We start from the raw sequence: 8,456 nt of genomic DNA, 5'->3' as shown, positions 1-8,456 counted from the left end.
AGTGCCACCTCACCCCTGCTGGCTATGGCTGTTCGGGGCCGTCAGTGACTGGAGACCCGATTGACCCGGAATCGCCGCAGATCGCTGGACTGAATTGTCCAGCGATCTGCGGCCATCATGGGGGGGCATAATGACCCCCCTGGGCGATATGCTGGGATGCCTGCTGAACGATTTCAGCAGGCATCCGGCTCCGGTCCCCAACCGGCTAGCGGTGGGGACCGGAATTCCCACGGGCGTATGGATACGCCCTGCGTCCTGAAGAGGTTAAAGGGGTACTCCGGTGGAAAATTATTATTATTTTTTTTTTTAAATCAACTGGTGTCAGAAAGTTAAACAGATTTGTAAATTACTTCTATTAAAAAATCTTAATCCTTCCAGTACTTATTAGCTGCTGAATACTACAGAGGAAATTCTTTTCATTTTGGAACACAGTGCTCTCTGCTGACATCTCTGTCCATTTTAGGAACTGTCCAGAGCAGCATATATTTGCTATGGGGATATTCTCCTACTCTGGACAGTTCTTAAAATGAACAGAGATGTCAGCAGAGAGCACTGTGCTCGTGATTCAGCAGAGAGCTCTGTGTTCCAAAAAGAAAATAATTTCCTCTGTAGTATTCAGCAGCTAATAAATACTGGAAGAATTAAGATTTTTTCAATAGAAGTAATTTACTAATTTGTTTAACTTTCTGGCACCAGTTGATTTAAAAAAAAAAAAAGGTTTTCCACTGGAGTACCCCTTTAACCCCTTAAGGACCAGGGACGTACTCATACGTCCCAGCGAATTTCACATCCCGCCGCGCGCCGGGCGGGTTGCGAAACCAGACGCCTGCTGAAATCGTTCAGCAGTTGTCCGAGGCAAACGCCGAGGGGGGTCCTGAGACCCCCCATGTCGGCGATCGCAGAAAATCGCATGTTAATTCAGACATGCGATTTCCTGCTATTCCGGGCTGATTGGGTCTATGGTGACCTGTCAGTGACAGCCCAGATCATCTTGCAGGGTAGGAGTGAGGTTGCAGTGCTGTGATCTCCTCCTAACCCCTGCCATTGGTCAGAACTGATTCTGACCAATGGCAGAGCAGGACAGTGGGTTGCCATGGCAACCCCCGTTCTGCCCACCCCTGGATGTCGCGGGGAAGATGTCTGGGCATGCTGGGAGTTGTAGTTTTGCAACATCTGGAGGGTCACAGTTTGGGGACCACTGTTACAGTGGTGCCCAAACTGTAGCCCTCCAGATGTTGCCAAACTACAACTCTCAGCATGCCTAGACCGCCCAGGCATGCTGGGAGTTGTAGTTCTGTAACATCTGTCCCCTCAGATTTAGCAATTTTCATGAATTTTTTGAAAATTGTTGCTCTACTTTGAAGCCCTCTAATTTTTTCAAAAAGTAAAAATATGTCCATTTTATGATGCCAACATAAAGTGGACATATTGTATTTGTGAATAAAAATAAAATTTATTTGGAATATCAATTTTCCTTACAAGTAGAGAGCTTCAAAGTTAGAAAAATGCTAAATTTTCAACATTTTCATGAAATTTAGGGATTTTTCACCAAAAAAGAATGCAAGAACGCCGAAAATTTACCACCATAAAAAAGTAGAATATGTCACGAAAAAACTGTCTCAGAATCAGAATATTCGGTAAAAGCGTTTTAGAGATATTAATTCTTAAAGTGACAGTGGTCAGATGTGCAAAAAACGCTCTGGTCCTACAGTGAAAATTGGCCTGGTCCTAAAGGGGTTAAGGGAGAAGTATCATGGAAGAAAACTTATCGCCAGTCCAAAGGATAAGGGATACATTTTAGATCGGGGGGGGGGGGGGGGTCCAACCTCTGGGACCCCCCCACAATCTCTTGCACGTTGGGCCCCGGTTTTCCCCGGCAACGGAGTGTGTTGATCCCCGCACGAATAGGTGACCGACATGCCCCCTCCCTGTATCTCTACGAGAGAGCCGAAGATAGCCGAACGGTTCTCCCATATAGATACATGAAGGAGGAGGTCGACATTCCCCGTCACAGGGAGAGGCGGGTTCCCGAACAGGAGATTGTGCGGGTCTCAGTGGTCGGACCCCCTGGGATTTAAAACTTATGCCCTATCCTTTGGATAAGGGATACGTTTTCTTCCATGATGTATCTCTTTTAAGAATTTAACATACGACTGCTTCTACTACTCATAATACTAATTAGAAAATATGATAATGCAATATAAGCAAATAAATCCATAAAATAGTAAAATGACAATAACCTAATAATGCAACATACTCCTACTTCTACTACTGCTACTACTACTACTAATCATTTTAAAATATGATAATGCAATAAAATAAATGAAACCCGTAAAATAGTAAAACAATGTATTAGTAACCTAATAATGCAATATGATAATTATATAGAATAAATAATAACAATAATAATAATAATATGACAATACAATATAATTACAAAGATCCACTCCTATTATTTTTGCATATTATGTTATGATAATTCCCATAATAATTTACATGAATTACTGAGAAATTTCCCTATTTTCAACTACTGCAAAAGGCAAAAAAAGAAAAAGAAAAAAAGAAGCAACAGCAAATCTGCAAACAAAAATAGAAGGAGAATTGCGGCCTTAAAACCCTGACTTTGGAAATAATGTGCCAAATCCAGACATTTGGTTGTGCACAAAAAAAAAAAAAAAAAAAAAATCTTACTGGGGAATAAAAGGCTCATATTAGGGTAAGTGCAGTGTAAGTCTGATAATGGAAACACATCTGCTGCGTGCGGCGTCTAACACGGGCTCCCGGTATTAATTATATTGATGCACAGCGCCGCAAAGTGAGTTGAACATTATTTATAGTGATCTTTGCTAAGTAAATGATTTTAAAAATGGCTTTCTAAATGTAACATTTTTTTTTTGTCGTCGTCCCCCCCCCCCCCCGCGTCCCCCTCTTAAGAAGCCCTACAGAATTAAAGAGGCTTTACAATGGAACATGAAACATATTGTGATAGGAGCCAGAAGCTGCCCTGATTAATGCGCCCGATTATCAGCCATGCAAATCACTTTCACTTATTAAGTCGTATTTAATATCCTAATGAAGGCTTCCCGAGCAGATTTGGTAATTTCAGAGAAAGTGACTGTGAACTAGTGCCCTTTCAGCATGTTCGTAGTGCGATTCCATAGAAAGAAAACCTCATTTAGCCCAATAACAATTCACATCAAATGTGTCGGCGCCCGTCTTAGTTTCTGCCGCGCAGCGGGATGTCAATTAACCTTTTCGGGTCCAGAAGTGATCTTCCATAAATTCCAGCTGTGAAGGCCAATGGACCATGCATAAATGAAGATTACCTCCAGCTTATTCTTCTAAACAAGCATTAGACACATGTTAAAGCTGTAATGAACACCATAGATTACGCTGTTTCCGGGCGCCGCCGTGTCCGTCTTGCACCTTGGAGTAGTTGTCGCTAATAGGGAGGGGGGGGGGGAGGCTGATGGTTCGGTCTTGGAGATGACTTATCATGTTTTGCTAGCATCAGGTTGGGTCTCTATAGAATATATTAATGCAATAGGGTAAGGCCTAAGGGGGGGGGGTCTGGCGTAGGACGTAGACTTGAGATGGAACTTTTTTCTATGTCAACGTCTCCCTCAAATAAGGCAATGCCGCCATATTGTAGCAATGGCATCCATTACCGTCCAATTGACTCTAATAAGAGCACCAGCACAGTACACTCCAAAATATATTCTATGGAATGTATTAATACAAGATGGTAAGGCCTAAGGGGGACGGCACAGGACGAAGAGCTGAGATAGAACTTTTTTTCATGTCAACGACGCCCTCATATGAATAGACGTTGCCAACAATGGCCTCCATTACCGTCCAATTGACTCTAAAAACAGCACAGTACACTCCATAATGTATTCTATGGAATATATTAATAGAAGATGGTAAGGCCTATGGGGGACAGCGCAGGACGAAGAACTGAGATAGAACTTTTTTTTATGTCAACGACGCCCTCATATAAAGAGATGTTGCCAACAATGGCCTCCATTACCATCCAATTGACTCCAATGGCAACTCCAATAACTCTATAAACCAGTGTTTCCCAACCAGTGTCATACCAGCTGTTGCAAAACTACAACTTCCAGCCTGCCCGGACAGCCGAAGTACAGGACAGTTCCCCCTGTACCCAAGTATCAACAGATAGACAGTTCCCCCAATCAGGGCTGGCTTTACCTACAGGCAAAATAGACACCTGCCTAGAGTGCCCTCTTGATGGGGAAGCCGCTCTGCCTGCCATAAGAAAGTTAGACAACCAACATCCGAACCACTTGCTCAGCCAGCAGCATGAGGAGGAGGTTTGTTACAGTGTGTCACCCCAATAGTAAGCTAATTACATGAGGAGGGGTTTGTTACAGTGTGTCACCCCAGTAGTAAGGTAAGGCGTGTCAAAGGGCGAGCCAAGGGGGCGGCAAAGCAAGCTTTTGCCTAGGGTGGCAAAAATCCTTGCACCAGCCCTGCCCCCAATGGCAGTTCCCATTGAAGTTCATATTCTATAAATACCATACATGATCCTATAAACACCATACATGATCCTATAAATACCATACATGATCCTATAAATACTATACAGGATGTTATAAATACCATACAGGATCCTATAAATACTATACAGGATCCTATAAATACCATACAGGATTCTATAAATATCATACATGATCCTATAAATACTATACAGGATCTTATAAATACCATACATGATCCTATAAATACCATACATGATCCTATAAATACCATACATGATGCTATAAATACCATACAGGTTCCTATAAATATCATACAGGATCCTATAAATACCATACAGGTTCTTATAAATACCATACATGATCCTATAAATACCATACATGACCCTATAAATACCATACATGATTCTATAAATACCATACATGATCCTATAAATACCATACATGATCTTATAAATACCATGCAGGATCCTATAAATACCATACACGACTCTATGAATACCATACATGATCCTATAAATACCATACATGATCCTATAAATACCATACAGGATCCTATAAATACCATACAGGATCCTATAAATACCATACAGGATCTTATAAATACCATACATGATCCTATAAATACCATACATGTTCCTATAAATACCATACATGACCCTATATACCATACATGATCCTATAAATACCATACATGATCCTATAAATACCATACAGGATCCTATAAATACCATACATGATCCTATAGATACCATACATGATCCTATAAATACCATACATGATTCTATAAAGGCCATACAGGATCTTATAAATACCATACATGATTCTATAAAGGCCATACAGGATCCTATAAATACCATACATGATCCTATAAATACCATACATGATTCTATGAATACCATACATGATCCTATAAATACCATACATGACTCTATAAATACCATACAGGATCCTTTAAATACCATACATGATCCTATAAATACCATACATGACTCTATAAATACCATACAGGATCCTATAAATACCATACATGATCCTATAAATACCATACAGGATCCTATAAATACCATACATGATTCTATAAAGGCCATATAGGATCCTATAAATACCATACATGACTCTATGAATACCATACATGATCCTATAAATACCATACATGATCCTATAAATACCATACATGATCCTATAGATACCATATATGATCCTATAAATACCATACATGACTCTATAATAAAATACCATACAGGATCCTATAAATACCATACATGATCCTATAAATACCATATATGATCCTATAAATACCATACAGGATCCTATAAATACCATACATGATTCTATAAAGGCCATATAGGATCCTATAAATACCATACATGACTCTATGAATACCATACATGATCCTATAAATACCATACATGATCCTATAAATACCATACATGATCCTATAAATACCATACAGGATTCTATAAATACCATACATGATCCTATAAATACCATACAGGGTCCTATAAATACCATACATGATCCTATAAATACCATACAGGATCCTATAAATACCATACATGATCCTATAAATACCATACATGATGCTATAAATACCATACATGATCCTATAAATACCATACATGACCCAATAAATACCATACAGGATCATATAAATACCATACATGATCTTATAAACACCATACATGATCCTATAAATACCAGACAGGATCCTATAAATACCATACATGATCCTATAAATACCATACAGGATCCTATAAATACCATACATGACCCAATATATAGCATACATGATCCTATAAAGACCATACAGGATCCTATAAATACCATACATGACTCTATAAATACCATACATGATCCTATAAATACCATACAGGATCCTATAAATACCATACATGATCCTATAAATACCATACATGATCCTTTAAATACCATACGTGATCCTATAAATACCATACATGATCCTGTAAATACCATACATGATGCTATAAATACCATACATGATCCTATAAATACCATACATGACCCAATAAATACCATACATGATGCTATAAATACCACACATGGCCCTATGAATACCATACATGATCCTATAAACACCATACACAATCCTATAAATACCATACAGGATCCTATAAATACCATACATGATCCTATAAATACCATACATGATCCTATAAAGACCATACATGATCCTATAAATACCATACATCACCCTATAAATACCATACATGATCCTATAAATACCATACATGATGCTACAAAATACCATACATGACCCTATAAATACCATACATGATCCTATAAATACCATACATGATGCTATAAATACCAAACATGACCCTATAAATACCGTACATGATACTAAAAACACCATACATGACCCTATAAATACCATACATGACCCTATAAATTCCATATATGATTCTATAAATACCATACATGACCCTATAAATACCATACGTGACCCTATAAATACCATACATGACTCTATAAATACCATACATGATCCTATAAATACCATACAGGATTCTATAAATACCATACATGACCCTATAAATACCATACATGATCTTATCAATACAATACATGCTCCTATAAATACCATACATGATCTTATCAATACAATACATGCTCCTATAAATACCATACATGATCCTATAAAAACCATACATTACCCTATTAATACCATACATGTTCCTATAAATACCATACATGATCCTATAAATACCATACATGATCTTATAAATACCATACATGACCCTATAAATACCATACATGTTCCTATAAATACCATATATGATCCTATAAATACCATACATGTTCCTATAAATACCATACATGATCCTATAAATACCATACATGTTCCTATAAATACCATACATTATTCTATAAATACCATACATGATCTTATAAATACCATACATGATCCTATAAATACCATACATTATTCTATAAATACCATACATGATCCTATAAATACCATTCATGATCTTATAAATACCATACGTGATTCTATAAATACCATACATGACCCTATAAATACCATACAAGATCCTATAAATACCATACATGATCCTATAAATACCATACATGATTCTATAAATACCATACATGATCTTATAAATACCATACATGACCCTATATATACCATACATGATCCTATAAATACCATACATGATCCTATAAATACCATACAGGATCCTATAAATACCATACATGATCCTATAAATACCATACATGACCCTATATATACCATACATGATGGTATAAATACCATACATGACACTATAAATATCATACATGACCCTATATATAGCATAAATACATGATGCTTCAAAATACCATACATGATGCTATAAATACCATACAGGATCCTATAAATACCATACATGATGCTATAAATACCATACATGACTCTATAAATACCATACAGGATCCTATAAATACAATACATGATCCTATAAATACCATACATGATCCTATAAATACCATACAGGATCCTATAAATACCATACAGGATCCTATAAATACCATACATGACCCTATAAATACCATACAGGATCCTATAAATACCATACATGATGCTATAAATATCATACAGGATCCTATAAATACCATACATTACCCTATAAATACCATACATGATCTTATAAATACCATACATGATCCTATAAATACCATACATGATCCTATAAATACCATACATGATCCTATAAATACCATACATCACCCTATAAATACCATACATGATCCTATAAATACCATACATGATGCTACAAAATACCATACATGACTCTATAAATACCATACATGATCTTATAAATACCATACATGATCCTATAAATACCATACATGACTCTATAAATACCATACAGGATCCTATAAATACCATACATGACTCTATAAATACCATACTCCATTTCTTGGTGAAAAATTCCTTGTAAGCTCTCTGCT

This window comes from Hyla sarda, chromosome 3, assembly GCF_029499605.1.
Source record: "Hyla sarda isolate aHylSar1 chromosome 3, aHylSar1.hap1, whole genome shotgun sequence".
NCBI classification, from domain to species: domain Eukaryota; kingdom Metazoa; phylum Chordata; class Amphibia; order Anura; family Hylidae; genus Hyla; species Hyla sarda.
This window is presented reverse-complemented; position numbering follows the sequence as displayed.